Source organism: Camellia sinensis, chromosome 3 (assembly GCF_055761805.1).
Source record: "Camellia sinensis isolate YWXY chromosome 3, ASM5576180v1, whole genome shotgun sequence".
NCBI classification, from domain to species: domain Eukaryota; kingdom Viridiplantae; phylum Streptophyta; class Magnoliopsida; order Ericales; family Theaceae; genus Camellia; species Camellia sinensis.
The window spans coordinates 15038445-15059424 of NC_138963.1; the positions used below are offsets into that span (position 1 = coordinate 15038445).

Here is a 20980-nt window from a genome sequence, read left to right on the forward strand (position 1 = left end):
TCGTCGAGTACTATATGTCTGTAAAAAATCACATTGATCGGATATCAATAGCTATATGATCAAATTAGTTTTTTGTAAGCCGTTTATTTTTCACCGTCCATTTTTTTTCATAAAAAACTGATTTGATCATATAGCTATCGATATCCGATCAACGTGATTTTTTATAGGCATATAGTACTCGACGAGCTCTACATATTGAACGGTTTAGATTATCGAAACACGACCCGTAGTGAGCCCCCAAGGGCCGGACAGCACCGTCCAGTCCAGATTTGGACTGGAGAGAAGCTGTGGCCTAATTTATTCATCATCTTTTCAAATGCAACCAAATTTTTTGGGTAATGGAGAAAGTTACTCAATATTGGATGGATAATTGTTCACTTATCCATCAAGGTATCTCAATTAGGTGCCAAAACTAGAAAAAGACATTAGGCCTCATTTGGAACCAGTTTTTTAAATAAAATAAACAAAATTAAATCAAAATTTGTTTTCTTTTTCCTTTTTGGTTTCACGAGGTTATTGAGTAACTTCACTTGTTAACAACTATGAAGATTTTAAATACTCATAATATTATTTCAATCCAATGAATACAAACTTAATACAAAGTTGAAGGAATAAATCCTTGGCTACGTTTATTAGAAATTTGTTGTAATGGACAAAAGCATGAAAATAAAAAAATATAGTGAAAATGAAAGCAATCATAAAAATAAAAACAAAAACAAAAACAAGAGAATTAGAAAACACTGTAGAACAACTCTTAACAGTGGGATAGATCTGGAGGAGGTAGAGGCAATATAGTTGATAGTGTTGGACCATTCTCAACGACAAATGCTGTTGCCAGTCCCATGGCAAGTGCACATCAAAGCGACAATGCATCAACCATACAACCATATCCACCAAATTTTCCAAAAAAACATAAATTAGTTGCTTATACAATATATATGGGGTCATTTGGGAAGTTGCAAAAAAAATCAGTTTTTTGGCTTTTCAGCTTTTTTAGTCAAAAAAATCAACTTTTTTACCCAAAACAACCTAGAAGGTGCTAAAAAAGTCAAAAATCCAAAAAAGTCAGCTTTTTGCCAACTTCCCAAAACACTACTATATGTACATTATATATAAAATTAAATATCTACATGAATATTGTTAAAATTGTATCCACAAATTTTGTGAAACATATTGACCATCTTGACCTTAAAAAGTGTGTTAAAAAGGAGAATTGGTTAGTAATTAAGCTACCATATTAAGATGATAGAATCATGATAGAACATCATTTATCTAGATTGTTTGCTTGAAATCTGATGACAACCCAACCTCTGACTGGCACATCAATAGTGTTACGCATTTTCGGATTGATGAAGTTGAACTTTTTGGGATTGTTATTGAGTCATAATTTCCAAACCCTTGAGCCAGCACATGGAAGTTGACTTCATGCAAGTGAATAGGGTGGTTCTCTATACCCACCAAGGCTGTGTTCTGCATCACAATCTGAATAGTCGAATTGAACTTGACTTTTTTCACTTTGGTTGACTTTGTTGTCATTATGATGGACGTGGTGAAACTGTTATTGGAATTTGTGTAGTCAAACACCAATGGTGGTTGATTTGGAAAGTCAGTGGTGTAGATTCCATCAACATTGTTGAAGAAGGCTTGCAACATCGATAACTTGGTAGGGAATTGAAAGGATGCATTGTGCATGCTTGCACCTAATCGTTGCCCTAATGGGCCTGCACAAGTGGCATTTGCAGTCCCTCCACATGCTACCAAGCCCAAGCCTACTGTCACAAACATGTGTTCATCGATTTCAAGTCGGACTGGGGTCCAGTGAGCCTATTCACAAGCCCAGTTAGATTGCTAGAAAACTTGTGGGCCGTTGGTGTGTCATTGAAAGCCGGTAGAACTGGCATTTGTGGAGTTGATGGAGTGGCATCCTCATAGATGATGATCCCGGTGGTGGTTGTATTATCAAAAGGTACACCTGCTGCGCTAGCATAGGGATGTGCCGCCATGTAGTAAGCGGCTGGTGGTTGGTCGGCGGTAAAGAGAACGTCGATGGTTTGGCCGGGTGCAATAACAACGACGTCACTGACTATTGGAAAGTATAGCTAGCATCAACGGCAACAACAGTCATGTTGTGGTTTGCTATCTTGAAAAAGAACTAGTTATTGAGTGCAGCGTTGATGATACGCAAGAGATATGTGTTCCCTTTTATCACCTTGATCTTGTACGTTCCTAATAATGGAAAAATCACCATATGTTAAAAGTCAGGGATTGGTTAAGTAAAAACTGAGACTTGACATAAAGCCAACTAACTTAGAAACTCAACATGCACAGTTGGAGCATGAAGTGTTTTTACTTATTACTCACTATTTGAGGAGCATGGATATAGATCGCCAGGCTGGCCATTTATGGTGAAAGCATTAGAAATGTTGGGCGCACCACCACTTGAAAGTGCTTGGTTTTCAACATCAATAACATTAGCATTCCACCACTCTCCTGCAATCACAATTTAATGGATAGGACTAGTGTTAGCTCTTGAATAATCTAGCCACATTAAAATTAATATAACTAACAATTGGTGTTTTTCATTTAAGATGTGAATCTAAGTCAAATTTTTTTTTCCCCCTAGTCTTCTATAAATTACAAATGTGTTTTTTCTTTCTTTCTTTAATGTAAAGAGAAGAGTACACAGCTCTTAGAACATCACAAAGAAACCAAGTACCAACGGATGTGTCTTCGTAATCTTGTAGAAGTCAAACCAGCCAAATATTTAATTCCAAAAGTTTCGAACCTCAAGATTACATATTGTACATTCATTGGTAAAAATTCTATTTATTTTTAGTGAATTTTGTAAAATATTTTAACTAATTTTTTTACTTTTTAGATACACCTAACCTAGATGTATTTTAAAAAAAAATATTTGTAAAAAAATGTTTTTAAAAAATCAACAAATACAAAAGAATATGAAAATGTATTTAGTTTTTGTATTTTTGTTAATATTTTTGGTATTTAGTGAAATTTGTAAAAAAAAATTTTGCAAATATTATAATTTGTAAGTTATTTATATTAGGTATATCTAAAAACTAACGATTTTTCTTAAAATATTAAAAAAAATTCAATGAAAAAAAAAAAACCTAATCACTTTGCTTGGTTTGAGTTTTCCAAAAACACTTTTCAGAAAATTTTACTTTCTTGTTTTTCTTATTTTTTTGTTTTTACTGATTTTTTTTAATATTTTAATCAATTTTTAAAATTTTTAGACACACCTAACATAAATACACATAAAAAGTATAATTTATGCGAAAAAAAACTTTAAAAAATTCACTAAATACCAAAATTACAATATATATATATATATATATATAAATTCAGTATATTTTTATATTTTTGTATATTTATTAATTTTTAAAAATATTTTTCACCAATATTTTACTTTTTAGATACATCTAAGTAAGTGAATATTTTTTCCCAAATAAATTTGAACAAGCATGACATAATCCAGGTCTACCTCAAGTTAATTACCAAACACATTCCTGCGCGTAATTCAGAGAAATCAAACTCATTGCAGACTATTTTTTTCCAACAATGATTCATCCCACTAAAAACACCACCACTAATAGCACTAATGCATTAAAAAAGTAAAAAAAAAAAGGGGTAATGCTAGGGATACCAAATTTTCTACCAAACAAATGACCAAATGTCTCACATGGGTGTGGGGTCCGCAATTTTGTGGGTCCTACACCCATGTGAGACATTTGGTCATTTATTTGGTAGAAAATTTGGGACCTCTAGCATTTTTCAAAAAAAAAATACAACTCCAAAACTAAAACATCATATCATTAATGGCAGGACCCACTGCCACCTAATTAGTGGGAGTACTAATTAGTGCTCCTAAGCATTTTTCATTTTTTTCCTTGTGTAATAGAAAGCGGTGTTTAGGAGAAGAATGGTGGCTCAAGGAGGTGGAGGGTGGAAACTGGTGTTTAGGAGAAGATTTGGGAGACCTGGTGCATCATCAAACATACATACAGTGTTTGCTGATGATATTCCTATCTCTATGAGTCCCAAAGGTTTGTTTGCTATGTTTACAAACTTTGGGGTCATTAAGGATGCTTTCATCCCATTCAAGAGGAGGAAAGCAACACAGTCTAGGTTTGGTTTCGTTCGATTTGATTGCCCGATAGCTGCGGAGGTTGCTATTCAAAAAGCTCATGGAGTCTGGTGTGAAGACAAGATATTAAAGGTGAAAAAGGCAGATTTCGGCATGGAGCAGGGTGGTAGGGGACAACTCCAAAGGAGGCAGGAGACAGCGAAGCAAGAAAGAGAAGTAGCAGGGAGGTTTGGAACTGCTGGATTTGTAAAAAGAGGGTCTTATGCTGATGTGTTAAAATGAACGACCGAAAAATGCAGAAGTGAGACTAGAATCCAAGCAGAGGAGTATGGCAATGGGTGGTTATGTGAAAGTGTAATAGTCAAGATGCGAAAGAATTGTAGCTGTGTAGATTTTAAAAATGAACTCCAGAACAGTGGGTGGGCAGATCTGAAAGTTCGAGAAGGTGGTGGGAGAATGGTTTACCTATCCTTCGCCTCAATAGCTAATATGAAGGCCATGATGAATGAGTTAGTTGCATGGTTGCATGACTGGTGTGAGTCGTGCGCCAAATGGGAAAAAGGGATGAGCGTTGATAATGACAGATTAGTTTGGCTCAATTGTTATGGTGTTCCTCCAAATTTGTGGAATATGAAAAATTTCCAAAAGATAGGTGAAGTGCAGGGTGACGTAGTGGAGATTGAAAAAGATACTGTAACAATGGATTCTCTAAAATATGGTAGATTGAGAATCTAGACCTCACATCTGGAACGTATAGACAAATCGGTCATCTTGGATTGTCAATATGGGTATTTGAAGAGTGTAACTGTGGTGTTGATCAAAGTTGCATCAGGGTACTTCTAGTGGAAAACAGAGTTGGAAAGGTTCACTGGGGAATAGTACCAGGGAGGAACAGAGTGTTGCGTACTGTCATAGAAACATGGAAGAAGGCAATGACGTGGTATGCACAGCGGCTGAGGTGGAAGCCCAAGATGAAGTGGCATTAAACATATGGAGCAAAGCTGGTGTGGACAGATTGGTTGAGGGCCATGCTCACATTTCCCCTTCTGTTTCAATAGTAAATGATATTGATGATGGTGTGGCGGCTCAAAAAGTTGCTTTGGAACCATTAATTGAATGTTCAGGTCTCAAGAATGGCATGCGTGAACGGTTAGTTTAGAGCATAGAGGAGATGAAAAGTCAGAGAGGTAGAACTGAAATGGGCTCAGTTGGACTTATAAGGAGCTTAAGTGAGACTGATTTTAGAAGGCCTAATATACATTTACGCTGTGTTTGGTTGGAGTTTTTGAGGTGGGATTTGGAAAAGGAATGAGAAATGTAATCCTATTTATGTTTGGTTATAATAAAAAATATATGGGAAAAGAAAGGGGGTGAGAAATAAATAAAGAAATAGGATACCTTTTAGGACATCAATTCTATTTTATAACCAACACAACCAAACATAGTTGGGATTTGGAATTCTATTAATTCTTTCTCCTTTTCCTTTCATTTCCATTTCCCTTTCCATTTCCCTTCCCAAAACCCCCAACCAAACACAGTGTTAGTGGTAGTATTGGGTGAAGCCCAGCCTGGCAATGAAAAGATTGGGCCAGTTGATAACAGGGCTGGTCATAGTATAGGTAATATTAGCCCAGGCACTGTGGAGAAGTCACGTATGCAGGTATTTGGGCCAACTGACAATTCAAGCCTTGTGATGGGATGTGGAAACCAGCCTCTTGGTCCATTAAGTGTATCTCAAAATCAGACCCAGGTGGAGCAACATTATTTTCCAGCAGCTCAGGGAATCGGTAATTGCACAGCTCAACCAGCTGCGATCAGAAATAATCAGCAGCAAAGAAAGGGGAAAGAGCTTCGGAACAAAAGAAAGATTGGAAGAAGAGGTATGAATTTCAGAGGCGGTTTCCAGAGAGGCGCTCTGTTTCGTGCAGCTGCAGCTGCGATTTCAGCTTCTCTGTCGATTACTTATAGTTCAGGTAGGCACAGAGCCCTTCAACAGGAAGCTCAGGAAACAATTAAGTTGGGGAAGGCGTTGGGCTTGGATTTGGAAGGAAAAGAAATTGAAACAACTAAAATGATTATCCAATTGGAGGAGGAAGATGAAGCAAGGCTTGAAAGGAAAAAGAGCAAGGGAGGTGTTTAAATCTACACCAGAAGGTGAGTTTTAAGAGATTGAAGTTGTTAAATAAAGATCCTATCCTAGAATGTGAGAGGACTTGGAATGGTAGAGAAAATGAGAAGAATCAAGGAGTTTTCAAAAATCAAAAACGTTGATATGGTATTATTTCAAGAGACAAAGCGTTTAGCAGTTGATGAAGGATTTGCTAGGTCACTATGGCACATTGACTTGATGGAGTTTTTGGTCGTGGATGCTGAAGGAAGTGCGGGGGGTTTATTGTGCATCTGGAACCCTTCAGTGTTTGTTTTAAATGATTGTTGCTGCTCCAGAAGGTTTGCTCTTCTATCAGGTACAGTTTATTTGTGTATTGAATGTGTCATTGGGAATGTGTATGCACCAAATGAGGAATCAGATAGGAGGAATTTCTGCGAGATGTTATCCAAAACGAAAGAATCATATCCCAAACCGTGGTGTTTAGGCGGAGATTTTAATGAAATCACTTCAATTGTGGAGAGAAAAGGGGGCTTAAGGAAGAGTAGGGATATGTCTGAGTTTGGGAACTTCATAAATAAAATGGAATTGCTGGATATTTCTATGATGGGTAGACAATGCACGTGGGGTAATTCTCAGAGTTGGAGTCGAATTGATGGATTCTTTGTTAATCCGAACTGGTTAGAGTGGTTCAAACTCAAAGTGTGGGGGCTACCTAGACGTTTATCTGATCACGACCCCATATTATTGATGGAGGATGAGAGAGATTGGGGCCCTAAACCTTTTAGGTTCACAAATGCTTGGGTTCTGCATCCTTTGTTCCTTAAAGAAGTGAAAAGGGTATGGGAAGATACACAGGTAAGAGGGTGGGCCGGGTATGTCATTATGAATAAGTTGCGGAATCTGAAACTGGCCTTAAAAAAATGGAATATTGAGGTGTTTGGAAATGTGGAAGCTAAGCTTAAAGAGGCTGAAGATGAAGTACATGCTCTTGATTTATCTACTGAATCTAGACCCATATCCGAGTCAGAAGTTGCAAGATGGAAGGAGCTTAAAGGGTTAGTTTGGAAGTATGGAAAAAGAAAGGAAAGGTTGTGGTTACAAAAGTCAAGATTGGAATGGGCACTAAAAGGGGACAAGAACACAAGGTTCTTTCATATAATGGCATCATTTAGGCACATCAGGAACATGCTAAACTCATTGAAGGTTGAGGATGTTGTTGTTGACGAACCAACAACTATCAAACAAGCAGTGTACAATCATTTTAAGAATCAGTTTGATGAGAGGTGGAGATGCAGGCCCTCACTTGGAGGTTACTTTACTCAAGTGGATCTCAGTCAAGTCACTGAAATCCTGGAAAAAGAGTTCATTCAGTCAGAGGTATGTGCAGCAATAAAGGAGTGTGATGGGAATAAAGCTCCTGGGCCGGATGGGTTTAACATGTTATGCTTTCAGAAAGGGTGGAAGGTGATGAAAGATGATATTTTGAAGTTTATGAAAGAATTTCATGATAACAGCAGTCTAGGGTATGATGTGAATTGCTTTTTTATAACTCTTATCCCAAAGATTGATAGTCCTTCTTCCATCGGAGACTACAGACCAATTAGCTTGATCAACTTTGTTTACAAAATTCTGTCCAAAGTTTTAGCAAGTAGATTTAAACAAGTACTGCCAGCAGTGATTGATAAAGCCCAATCAGCTTTCTTGAGTGGAAGGAACATCATGGATGGGGCTCTTATTGCTAATGAAGTGGTGGATTGGTGGAAGAAATCCAAAAAGAAGGGTTTAATCCTTAAATTGGACTTTGAAAAAGCATATGACTAGGTAAATTGGAATTTTCTCCTTCAGATGCTAGTAAATTTTGGTTTTAGAGCAAAATGGGTGGGTTGGATCAAGGAGTGCATTGCTTCATCTAGAGTGTTTGTACTTGTGAATGGGTCTCCATCTGATGAGTTTTGTTCGAAGAGAGGTTTAAGGCAAGGTGATCCACTCTCACCTCTCTTGTTTAATGTTGTAGCTGAAGGGCTTAATATCATGTTGAAAAGGGCAAAAGTTATGGGAGTTATTAAAGGAGTGGATGTGGGTCATAGAGGTTTTAATGTATCTCGCCTCCAATATGCAGATTATACCATAATTCTGTGTGATGCGGAGTGGTCTGAAGTTGTTGCTATTAAAAGAATTCTAAGGTGCTTTGAAGTTGTGTCTGGGCTGAAAATAAATTTCCACAAAAGTTTGGTATGTGGGGTGGGTGTGGAGGAGGATTTGGTGGAAGATTTTGCATCTAAACTTAACTGTATAAGTCATAAGTTGCCTTTCAAATATCTTGGGTTACCACTTGGTGCCAATCTGAGCAGGAAAATATCTTGGACTCCAGTCATTGACAACTTTAAAAAAAAGCTTTTTGGTTGGAAAAGTAGATTGCTGTCATTCGCAGGTAGAGTGGTTCTCATTAAATCTATTTTGTCCTCATTACCCATTTATTATATGTCCTTATTTAAGATTCTTAAAAGTGTGGCTAAAGAACTTGATAGGCTACAAGCAAATTTTCTATGGAGAGGTACAAAAATTAGGAGGAAAATACACTTAGTCAATTTGAAAGGGATTATAATGAATAAACAAAAAAAGGGTCATGGGATTAGGGACATTAGACTTACAAATCAATGCATGTTACTCAAATGGTGGTGGAGGTATGCTGTGGAAGATGATGCACTTTGGAAATCAATTGTGTGTAGCAAGTATGGATCCATAGGTGGGAGGTGGCTGCCACCAGCCAATGCAGTTGGAGTCACTTCACAGATCTTGAGGGACATTTTTGTTGTGGCACAAGCTAACCCAAGACTTTTTACATTCTTTATGGAAAATTTGGAACTCAGAGTTGGGAATGGCAGAGGAATATAGTTCTGGGTTGATAATTGGTTATGGGAGTCTAGTTTGTGTACTCAATTTCCTAGATTGTTTCAATTGAGTACAGAGAAAGAGGTGTCATTGAGTGTGCTGATCTCAAGTTAGGTAAGCTCAAATAGATGGTGTTTTAATTTTAGAAGAACTTTTCATGCTTGGGAAGAAGAAGAAGTGGTAAGGCTTACTGACAGGTTGGGGTGCTGGCCTAGGTTAAGTATGGATTTAGTGGACCATGTGAGATGGAAGGCTGATCAAGTTGGGGATTTCAAGGTAAGCAATGTTTACAAATGGGGTGATCTAGAATTGGGGCCCACTGTTACAGCAGCTGGTTTGGAATAATTTTTCTCCACCTAAAGCCAAATTCTTTATTTGGTTGGCTTAGAAAGGCAGACTTAAGACTGCAGTTTACCTAAATAGGATTGGTGTTTTGAGGGGTAGTGTGGAATTGTCGTGTGTTTTCTGCAAATCTGATTTGGAATCAGTAACTCATTTGCGGCTGTTATGTCCCTTTGTATGGCAAATTTGGGAATGCATAATTAACTGGTGGGGGCTTTCTTGGGCAACTCCAGGATCCGTGGACTGTTTACTTAATTGGTGGATGAGCTGGAAGTTCAGAAAGAAAGAAAGACAAGTGTGGAGAGCTATCCCCTCAGCTGTGGTATGGTCTGTGTGGAAGTGCAGAAATGAATGCATTTTCTCCAACAAGCCCCCACTTTTGGAGGAGTTATGTGAGCTAATTAAAGTTCGACTAGCATTGTGGCTGAAAACATTTGATCCTGGTTGTTCGTATTCTGTTGGTGACATTGTAAGGTCTATTCATTTGGTAAGAAAATTCATTTAGTAACTTAGGGGGTTAGTTGCTATGGTGGTCTGTCAGGGGGTGTAGCTTGGGACAGATGTGGAGGTTTATATGATTGGTTATTGCAGTTCTCTTGTAATGGGAATTGGGAGTGCATCTGTAGTTGTGGGAGTGCAACTGTAATTTTCTGAGATGAGGCTGAGTAGATGTTGATGGGTTTTCTTGATGATGTGGTTGCTTGGGAGTGCATCTGTAGTTATGGGAGTGCAACTGCATTTTCTTGTCTGGGGCATTTGTGGGATTTGCTATACTACTTTTTCTGTTAATGACCTTGTGTCTAATCTGCAACAAGTGTAATATTGCATTAGGAATGGTAGTTGAGTCTGCTTTGCGTGCTTTGTGTTGATCTGTCGAGGTGAACTGTTACTGCTGCTGATCTGTTTCTGAACTGCTATTGATCTGTTGGGGTAACTACCACTGATCTGCTGCTGTTGATCTGTTGGGGTATCCTCTTGCTGCTGTCCTGCTTCGAATGCCAGTTGCTGCCTATGCTTTGTTGTTCTGTCCCTTAGTGGACTGATCTGTTTAGCTGTGGGGATATGCTGAACTGTTAATATGTTGAACTAATGCCCCAGTGTGCTGAACTGCTGATATCTGCACTAGTCTCATCACTGCTGATGCTACTGGTGTTGCTGATGTCTGCCTTGGTGTCTACCAGTTGTATGTTTGGAGTGAAGGCCCAGTTGCTGTAGCTGCAGCTGCTGTTCTGGGTTGTAATTGTGTTTGATCTGGGTTGTAGTTGGGCTGCTTATGCAGCAGTGAGTTTAGAAGTTTGTTGTGAACTCAAATCAGGTTCAACAATGCTTGGAGTGAAGGCCCAGCTACTGCAGTTGCTGTTCTGGGTTGTAGTTATGTCTGATCTGGGTTGTGGTTGGACTGTTTATGTAGCCGTGAGTTTAGGTGTTTTTTGTTGGTCATAGGTGTCTACCAGTTGTATGCTTGGGGTTGCTTATTTGGTGGTCATAGGTGTTTGTTTGTTTTGCTCTGTTGGTTGGTTTCTCACCAACTTCGAGCTTGAAGTTATGTGCAAGCAAATGATAGGGTGTGCATCTTGGTGCCAACCTAGTCAGGATTTTGATGTTGCACAGTGATGCTCTTTGCACTCTCCTCTTTATTGATGTACTTTTTCATACTTTGTATATTTTTCCATCAATAAAGTTTTCTTTTGCTGATAAAAAAAAAGTAAGATGCACCTAAAAAAGTTTAAAAAAAAATTACTTACAATTTTAAAAATATTCACTAAAAACAAAAAGTACGAAAAACAAAAGGTTAAATTTTAAAAAAATTTAATTCAAAAAATTTAAACCAAACAACTTAAATAAATTTCAGAAGAGGAAAAAATCAAACAAGATTGGTTGTACAAAACAAAACAATAAAATACAAATGTCTATAAAATATGTAATTTGAGGTACGAATAAAGCTTTTGTAGTTAATATTTGGTTGGATTTACTTTTAGAGGATTAGAAAAATATTTGAAATTCTAACGATTAGCAATAGTCCAATTGTCCATTACTATTAAGAATTTTTAAAATTAAAAAGCATCTCATTTGTTTTCTTAAAAAACTATAGAATGGAATTTTAGTTCTCATGTAACAAGTTTATTATATTGGCCACCTTTGGTCATGTTACCTGTTAAATTGTCAACTATCGTCATGAATGTATTAATTATGGATATTAAATTATTAATTATTTAACTTATTTACAAGTGCATTGTTATTCAAATATAAAAGTTAGATTTACTTTTTAAACATAGTAATGTACCAAGAAAATGATTAGTTGATAAATTTAATATTTTATAAATCATCTTCTTAATACATCTTTGAGTTTAGAAAGTGAGTCTGAAAAGTAAACACTACAACATTTTCTTAGTTTAGTGACATTTGAAAGTGCCACAAAACTATTCTTCTAATGACATTTTTTGGTCTTGTGACATTTTGAACAAGTGCCACTTTTATCAGTGCCACGGTAGATACTTGCAAATGCCACTGCACCATCATGGCTGAAAACGTTCAATGACATTTTAATATCATGGTAGATATTATTTGTAGCACTATCAAGCGCCATTAAAAAAAGAGTTAGTGACACTTGTAAGTGTCATTACACCATCAAGACTAAAACCTTTCAGTGACACTTTAATATCATGGTAGGCACTATTCGTGACGCTATCAAGTGCCATTCATGACGATAATTCGTTGTAGAACAATTTGATCCGCTCTTGCGGAGACTCAAACTGCCAACCTTCCGCACCATAAACCTTATACACCACACTCTTCCCATTACACCTCTATAGCACCACATGATTATATATGCAACATATATTATTTATATAGTACATACATCCATATTAATATAAAAGTATATGTATAAACATAATTATTTTATTGAACATAATTTATATAAAATAAACTATTTACTACCAAAATAAAAAAAAGACCACTTTTGAAGACAAAATATTTTTTAGTCGCCAATTCTATACTTTTGACTACTAATTGTTTTTTAGTTGCTAAAAAACTTAACTTTTGTCGACCAAAATCGGATTTGGTCTTCGAAGATGCACTTTCAGCTACCAAAATTTTGGTCACCAAAAAATTTTATTCCCGCCTTAGGATTTTAGTTCTCCCGCGCTAAAAATGACCACTTTTGGCGACTAAACTTATTTTTTAATCGCCAATTGTAGACTTTTGGCTACTAAAATTTTTTTTGGCACCAAAAAGTTTTACTTTTGGTTACTAAAATTTTTTTAGTTGGTAAAACCCATATAATCAGCAACCAAACTTATTTTTAGTCGCCAATTGTAGACTTTTGGCTACTAAATTTTTTTAGTGGCCAAAAAGCTTTACTTTGGGCTACTAAAAATTTTTTAGTCACTAAAACCCATATAATTAGCGACCAAACTTAGTTCTAGTCGCCAATTGTAGACTTTTGGCTACTAAAATTGTTTAGTCGCCAAAAAGCTTTACTTTTGGCAACAATGCTGTTTTGGTCGCTGAAAGCTATACTTTCAGCGACCAAATTTTTTTGGTCAGGGAATTTAGTCGCATAGCTTTCAGCGACCAAATTTTTTTGGTCAGGGAATTTAGTCGCCGAATATGCTTTTTCCTGTAGTGTATATTGAGTTTAATTCATTTATTTTTAATCATTTATTGCATTTTAAAAATTTAGAAAATATATTAGCATTTTTTGTTTTTTCAAAAATGTCATTATAAACTTGGAAAGTTTTTGGCTTAGTGGCATTTCTCAAAATGCTATAAAATATTTGTTTATGACACTTTTCACCTAAGTGCCATAAAAAGTAATTTGTACCTACCTAGTGTCCTGACATTTTTTAAAAAATGCCATTGCAATTATTTATAAAAAGTTTTTGTAGTAACATTTTTGTTGTAGTGAAGTGACACTTTTTTTAATTGAAATGCCACTAGAGCATTATATGTTTGTGGCTCTATGACATTTTTCTAAAAAATGCCACCAAATATTCTTTTTGTGACATTTTTAAGAACATGCCACTAGTATGGTGTCACTAAAATATGTTTTTGTTGTAGTGTTGTGACACTTGTTATTGAAATGTTAGTAGAGCCTTTTATGTTTGTCGTTTTGTGGCATTTTTCAAAAACATGCCACTAAATATCATTTTTGTGGCATTTTCTAAAAATATGCCACTAGTGTAATGCCACTAAAGTATGTTTTTGTTGTAGTTTTGTGACACTTGTTCATTGAAATGTCACTAGAGCCTTTTATGACTGTCGTTTTGTGGCATTTTTCAAAAACGTGCCACTAAATATCATTTTTTGTGGCATTTTCTAAAAATATGCCACTAGTGTAGTGCCACTAAAGTATGTTTTTGTTGTAGTGAAACTTTTATATCGTTTTCCTATTTAAAAATTTAAACATAGAGAGAGGGAGATAGAGAGAGAGAGAGAGAGAGAGAGAGAGAGAAAATTGAAAAATGATTCACCCACATAATTTTTCTCTCTCAAATCTCCCCAAATGACGTAGCAAGTAAAATTTGAAAAGTTGATCCACACTTCAATATTCTCTCATAACTCTCCTTGCATACATTCTATCTTGTCAACTCATTTGAGGGATTTTTTCTTTGTGGGGGGAGAAAGAAATTGTGTGAATTTAACACTGCTATAGTTTTATCATTTATATTATATTCTCAATAAGTCCATTCATGTGTGATTGCGTTCTCCTTTATTACCAAGCCAAACATATGAAAGTATTACAATTACCAAGTAGACGTGATTCTCCTCCATTAGCAGATCAAACACGTGCAAGTATTTTAACTATCAAGTAGATAGTAAGGTTCGAATATGGGCAACTTCATAATTTAAACTATATTATCTATTAGCGAGTAAAACATGAGCAAATATTTTATTTATGAGATAGATGATGAGGTTTGAGCAGGGACAACTTTATTAATATTAGATAAAGCATCATTTCATCCTTCAAATTTTTACTCATTTTTCAATTTGACCCCTAGACTTCGATTAGTATCAAATTTATACCCAAACTTTCGAAATTTCTGTCAATTTGGCTCCTGTCGTCTTATTTCATCTACAATTGGATGGAATGTGTTGATATGGGAGGGTGGCAAATTGATTTTGAAGGTATAGTTTGGGACAATTTGATTTTTAAGGTTTGTTTGGGGGGTAAAATGAAATTTCAAATGAATTTTGGTGCCACGGTAGCACACTCCCCAATTGTAGATGAAAATTGATCAAAATTTTGAAAGTTTGAATGTAAAATTGATATTAATCAAAATCTGAGGGTTAAATTGAAAAACATATGAAGGGCAAAATAATATTTCCTCTTAATATCATATTCTCAATGCGCACCTTTATGTGTGGCCGAATTCTCCTCCATAAACTGGCTAGACACATACAAGCATTTTATCTATCAGGTAAATGATACCCTTTGAATCTATGATCTATTGCTTGCTCTAACAGTATATTAAATTGTTGATCACTACAACAAAAAACGTCTTTGGTGACGAAAAGGCATGATGAACAAAAATTTCGTCTCCAAATATACATGTTTTAGAGATAAAAGTAAGATTTCGTCTCCAATTGTAATATTTTTAAAGAGAAAAACCAAATTTTGTCACCAAATGCTTAAAATCAATAAAACAATAGGTGACGAAAATTTTATTCATCTCTATATTTTATTTTTCGTCGCAAAAAAAATTCCCGCCCTTGGGAATTTTGGCAAAATATTTGAGCGCCATTTTAGAGAGAAAATTATCATCACCATTTTACAAAATTTTCTGCGAGGAAATAATTTCGTCTCCTATAATTTTATTATGCAAAATGATGTAGTTTCAGACTATAAGTAAGAACCTTCTTTGCTTGCCCAAATTAGGTCCTATTTTGCAAAGCCCTCTCTCTCTCTCTCCGCGTCTCTGCTGCTCCTCTCCCTTCCCTCTCTCCTGTCGGTCCTCCTCGCGTTCGCCGGCAATCGGAGCTCCTCCTCCTCCTCCTCCAGCATCGCCACTATTTGATCTCACTCCTGTCAAACTGCCCATCGCTCTCTGTTGGTACACTATATCATCGCCACCGTCACTCACCGTCGCTCACCGTCTCAAGCCCATTGATTTTGATTTAGGTACTTCTCTCTCTCTCTCTCTCTGTGTGTGTGTGTTCATTTCCATCCCTTCCTCTATTTCCCCATTTTGATTTAGGTATTTCTTCATGTTACATCTTTCGCCCTCCAACTGTTTAATGCAATGCCCGAATCAAAAAATTATCTCTGTCTCTGTTCATCTTCTTCTTCTGTTGTATTCTAAAGTCACAATAGTGAAAATGCAGTGTACTGGCCAAATCGTGCAATTGCTCAATATCTAACTATTTTTTTTGGCAATATTTGACCTTTTTTTTTTTCTCGTGTTTGGACTTGTCAAAAATGATTTTGCCTTGTACATGATTCTGTGTAAATGTGAAATCATACATCTGAATGGGATCTTAGATAGACAATGTATATTTTTTGTTCATCTTCTTTACCTTCATGGATTATCAAAATTATTAAGGGGCTATTAAAAATCCATCTATTAATGACAATCTTTCCTAGGTAAAGCAACTCATCAGTGAATCCAAACAACCTATAATCACTGCAAGATAAGTTTGTCACCTCCTTTTCTAATTAAACATCCAATACTAACATCATAACCCCCCAATCATGATCCATGATATAGGAACAAAAATTATAGTAATGAAAACAACTAGTTCACTCATTGGTAAATTTCGAAAATAAATTTGATTGGTATAATAGTGTGGAGGATAGGGTGACGTTTTGTTTAGATTGAACCTGCAAAAGAAGCATTTCATTATTTTAGACAATTGAAAAGGCACCCAGAAATATGCCATCAATTATGCAATGCTTTATTAAGTCATACCCAAAGCAACAAACAACACCTAAAATGTGTCTTGGTAGTGTATTTGTTGCTATATCAACATTAGGAGCAATAATCCCAATGATATAGTTTGTGTTATCTTTAGATCTTTTAGAAACCGTCATGCATGTGTGACACTTCAAACCTTCACCTACGTTGCCTTGCTAGTTTTGAGAGGTAAAGAGAATCATTATTGAAGCTTGTAAAGCACGAATACATAAGGAAAACTCTTGTTGAGGTATACATATTTTTTTTTTTTTTTGAGGAAAACAAATGTTGAAACCTTATCTGTAGTGGTAAGATCAATGTTTTTTTTTAGCATATGTCCATTTAGCTTAATTAATGTGTTTGAAGTTAGTGGAATTGCTGCTGTAATACTGAACTGAAGCCTCTCAAGAAGAATTAGTACGAATGTAAATTGTAAAAGAAAATGAAGATCCCTACTTCACCGTGCAATCTTTATAATTTCTAACTCATTAGAAATTGTGCTTTCATGCCCAACATATGAAACCATTTACATTTACTAAAATGCTCACAGGCTATAAGTTTTTTTTTTTTTTCAAGCTACTTGTTTGGTCTATCCTCTTTTCCAAAACCTTCCTAATATTTTTTGGTATGTTTTTAATATGATTATTTTTTGGTATTTCCTTTATTTTTAAATGAAAAATATATATAGCGGCAAACCATTCAGTAGTCCTCTGTTAGAGTGACCTCTACTTGTCCTACTATTGCAAATTGTGTTCTTCTGTTATTTTTTAAATTATTATTTATGAAGTAATAGACAAAGATGTGTGCCGCCACAACCTTGTTGTAAACTATCATCTTCATGAATGAAATGTTTTTTGTGTAGAAAATAGCTCTTGGAGTTTTGCTACCCAAATTAACTGTTCAATTTGAATGCCATCTTATAGGAGAGGTGTGAAAACTGATGTAAATACAATAATTCAGTTTTCCTTATTTGGTTTTTTCCCCTTTTCAGATTCTTGCTGTTGGTGCTGAGGTTGAGCAAGTTGAGGCTGGGAAGATGGTAAGATTTGTAAAGGTTTGACTAGCTAATTTTCTTCAAGGGTCAATAATTTATTGCAATGCCAATCAATTGCAACACCAATCAATTTTGTTGCTTTGGGTATGACTTAATAATGCATTGCATAATTGATGGCATATTTCTGGGTGCCTTTTCAATTGTATAAAATAATGAAATGCTTCTTTTGCAGGTTCAATCTAAACAAAATGTCACCCTATCTTCCACACTATTATACCAATCAAATTTATTTTTCACAAGTTACTAGTTGTAGTTCGTTGACAACCTTTTTTAATTCTCAAAACATGCCATATTAAGCTTAGTCAACCCAAATGCTTTTCTTGACATTTTCCTGTCAAGAATTTCAAATACAAATAACCAGGGAAATTCCACCTAATTTAAACCTGCATTTACTCTTTTAAATGAATATTTCAAATGAATATCCATTCTGGTCTCCATATACTTGTTGGTTAAAGTAAATTAGCACAACAAGATTGTGTAAATTTTATGAAGCCTAACTAGACTACTAATGCAATTAAATTTCCTTACAACCTGTTTTGAGAATAGGAACCACATACATTCATTTAAGTTAATTGAAAAAAATTAAAAATAATCTGACTTAGTCGAAAAAGGGCGTTGTAAATTGGACACGATGTTGTAGAGGACACGGCGTTGTAGTTGCAAAAAATGGAAAAATACTTATAATTATGTAGAATGATTACTTGTAATATATTACTGGTTGCCTAATATATGCATTTGAGTTTTCCAAATTTTTATTTCATATATATTTGAGTATGCAAAACTAATGATTAATTTGAAAAGATTAATTAAGATCGAGTTTTATATGTTTTTTTTTTATAATTTTAAATATGCCAATATTTAGTCAATACTATTGATTAATTTTATTTTTGCAGATGATTTTTGACGTAGAATTGTGGATATGACTTTTTTTTGACAAGTATGGAAGGACATTGTTTTTATACCTCCATCCTTATAATGGTTTGTACAAATTAGTTTTTTGCCGTGATAAATATCTAAAACTTAGCATGGTACAAATTAGAAATTAGTTTTTGGGGTGGTAAAGATTACCTTTTTGGTGTGGTATAGATTTCCTTTTAAATATGAAATTTGCTTAATTCTCTATTGTGTATGGAACTAAATTTTTGAGGTTTTTCCTTCTACCGCTTGCTTATGATCTGTTACAACTCTTAACTTTTGTGTAATCTTCATGTTAAATATAAATACGTTTAAGTGAATGTTTTTCTTTGAACACTTATTAGTGATGCTGTGTTTTTCTTTAAATGTTTTGGCCTCAGGTTTTGTGGATCTTGTAATCGAGTTTGATCTTAAAGTGATTTTTCTCAAAGGCCTTAGACAAGAATTAAAAATTAAGTCCAAAAATGCATTTTTCTCACACTTAAACTGCATAAATCGGCCATATGGGGCCAAAATCGTGTAACAATTACAAGAAGGCCGGGGGGAACACTCCAAACACCTCAGGAGGGATCACTGTAACTTATGAAAACTTACGGAACTAGAACGGGACTCCCAGTTTGAAAACTAACTCGAAAAATGCACTTTTCTCACACTTGAGCTTGAAAATAGGCCATATGGGGCCAAAATCGTGTAATAATCACGAGAAGGCTTAGGGAACACCTCAAACAGCTCGGGAGGGACCAATGTAAGTTGTGAAAACTTACGGAACTAACATGGGACTCCCGGTTTGAAACTCAATTGAAAAATGCATTTTTCTCACACTTAAGCTTGAAAATAGGCCATCAGGGGCCAAAATCATGGAACAGTCATGAGAAGGCCCGGGAACACCTCAAGCACCTCGGGAGGGACCAATGTAAGTTGTGGAAACTTACGGAACTAGCATAGGACTCCTAGTTTGAAAACTAAATAAAAAAATGCACTTTTCTCACACTTAAGTTTGAAAATAGGCCATTGGAGGCCAAAATTGTTAAACAACAATGAGAAGGCCCGGGGAACACCTCAAACACCTTGGAAGCGACCATTGTAACTTATGTAAACTTACGGAACTAGCACGGGACTCCCGGTTTGAAAACTAAGTCCAAAAATACACTTTTTCACACTTAAACTTAAAAATAGGCCATTGGAGGCGAAAATCGTGCAACAGCCACGAGACGGCCTGAGGAACACCTCAAACACCTTGGGAGGGACCAATGTGAGCTGTGGAAACTTACGGAACTAGCATGGGACTCCTACTTTGAAAACTAAGGGGTTGTTTGGGGTGTCCTAAATAAGTGCACTTTTTGTCTTTTTAGACTAAAAAGTTGAGGAAGAAAATATGGTTGTTTGGATTAACTTTTTGACTTTTTATGGAAAAATGTATATTAAAAAATTGTATAAATTAGTGTGTAGGAAAAAATTAGGATTGAGAATTGTGCAGCCATAATTTTTGACTTTTGGTGAATAATAATAACTTTTTAACTTTTTGAGTAACTTTTTAGCTTTTTAACTTTTTTTCCACTTCCTAAACTTGGCCTAAGTCCAAAAATATATTTTTTCACACTTAAGCTTGAAAATAGGCCATCGGAGGTAAACATCGTGCAACAGCCACGAGACGACCCGTGTAACACCTCAAACATCTTGGGAGGGACCAATGTGAGTTGTGGAAACTTACGAAACTAGCATGGGACTCCCGATTTGTAAACTAAGTCAAAAAATGCACTTTTTCACACTTGAGCTTGAAAATAGGCCATTGGAGGCCAAAATCATGCAACAGCCATAAGATAGCCCAGGGAATACCTCAAACACCTCGAGAGGGACCAATGTGAGTTGTGAAAACTTACGGAACTAGCATGGGACGCCTGGTTTGAAAACTAAGTCCAAAAATGCACTTTTTCACACTTAAGCTTGAAAATAGACCATCAGAGGGCAAAATCGTGTAAAAGCCACGAGACGGCCCAGGTAACACCTTAAACACCTTGGGAGGGACCAAAGTAAGTTGTGGAAACTTACAGAACTAGCATGGGACTCCCGGTTCGAAAGCTAAGTCCAAAAATGCACTTTTTCACACTTAAGCTTGAAAAATAGGCCATCGGATGCCAAAATCGTGTAACATCCACGAGACGGCCCGACTACACCTCAAACACCTCGGGAGAGACCAAAGTAAGTTGTAGAAACTTACGGAACTAACACGGGACTCCTAGTTCGGGAACTAGCACGGGACTCCTAGTTCGAAAACTAAGTCCAAAAATGCACTTTTTTACACTTAAGCTTGAAAAATAGGCCATCAGAGGCCAAAATCATGCAATAGCCACAAGATGGCCCGGGGAACACCTCAAACACATCGGTGGGGATCAACATAAGTTGTGGAAACTTACGGAACTAGCACAGGACTCCCAGTTTGAAAACTAAGTCCAAAAATGCACTTTTTCACACTTCAGCTTGAAAATAGGCCTTCGGGGGCCAAAATCATGCAATAGGCACGAGACGGCCTAGAAAACACCTCAAACACCTCGGGAGGGACCAATGTGAGTTGTGGAAACATACGGAAGTAGCACGGGACTCCGGGTTTGAAAACTAAGTCTAAAAATGCATTTTTTCCAACTCTTAAGCTTGAAAATAGGCCATCG

General features: G+C 36.0%; 1 pseudogene; it reads right to left on the reverse strand.

The window, feature by feature from the left end:
* Positions 1 to 754: 754 nt before the first annotated feature.
* LOC114278941 (laccase-7-like) overlaps positions 755 to 20980 on the reverse strand; it is a 55484-nt pseudogene continuing 35258 nt past the window's right edge.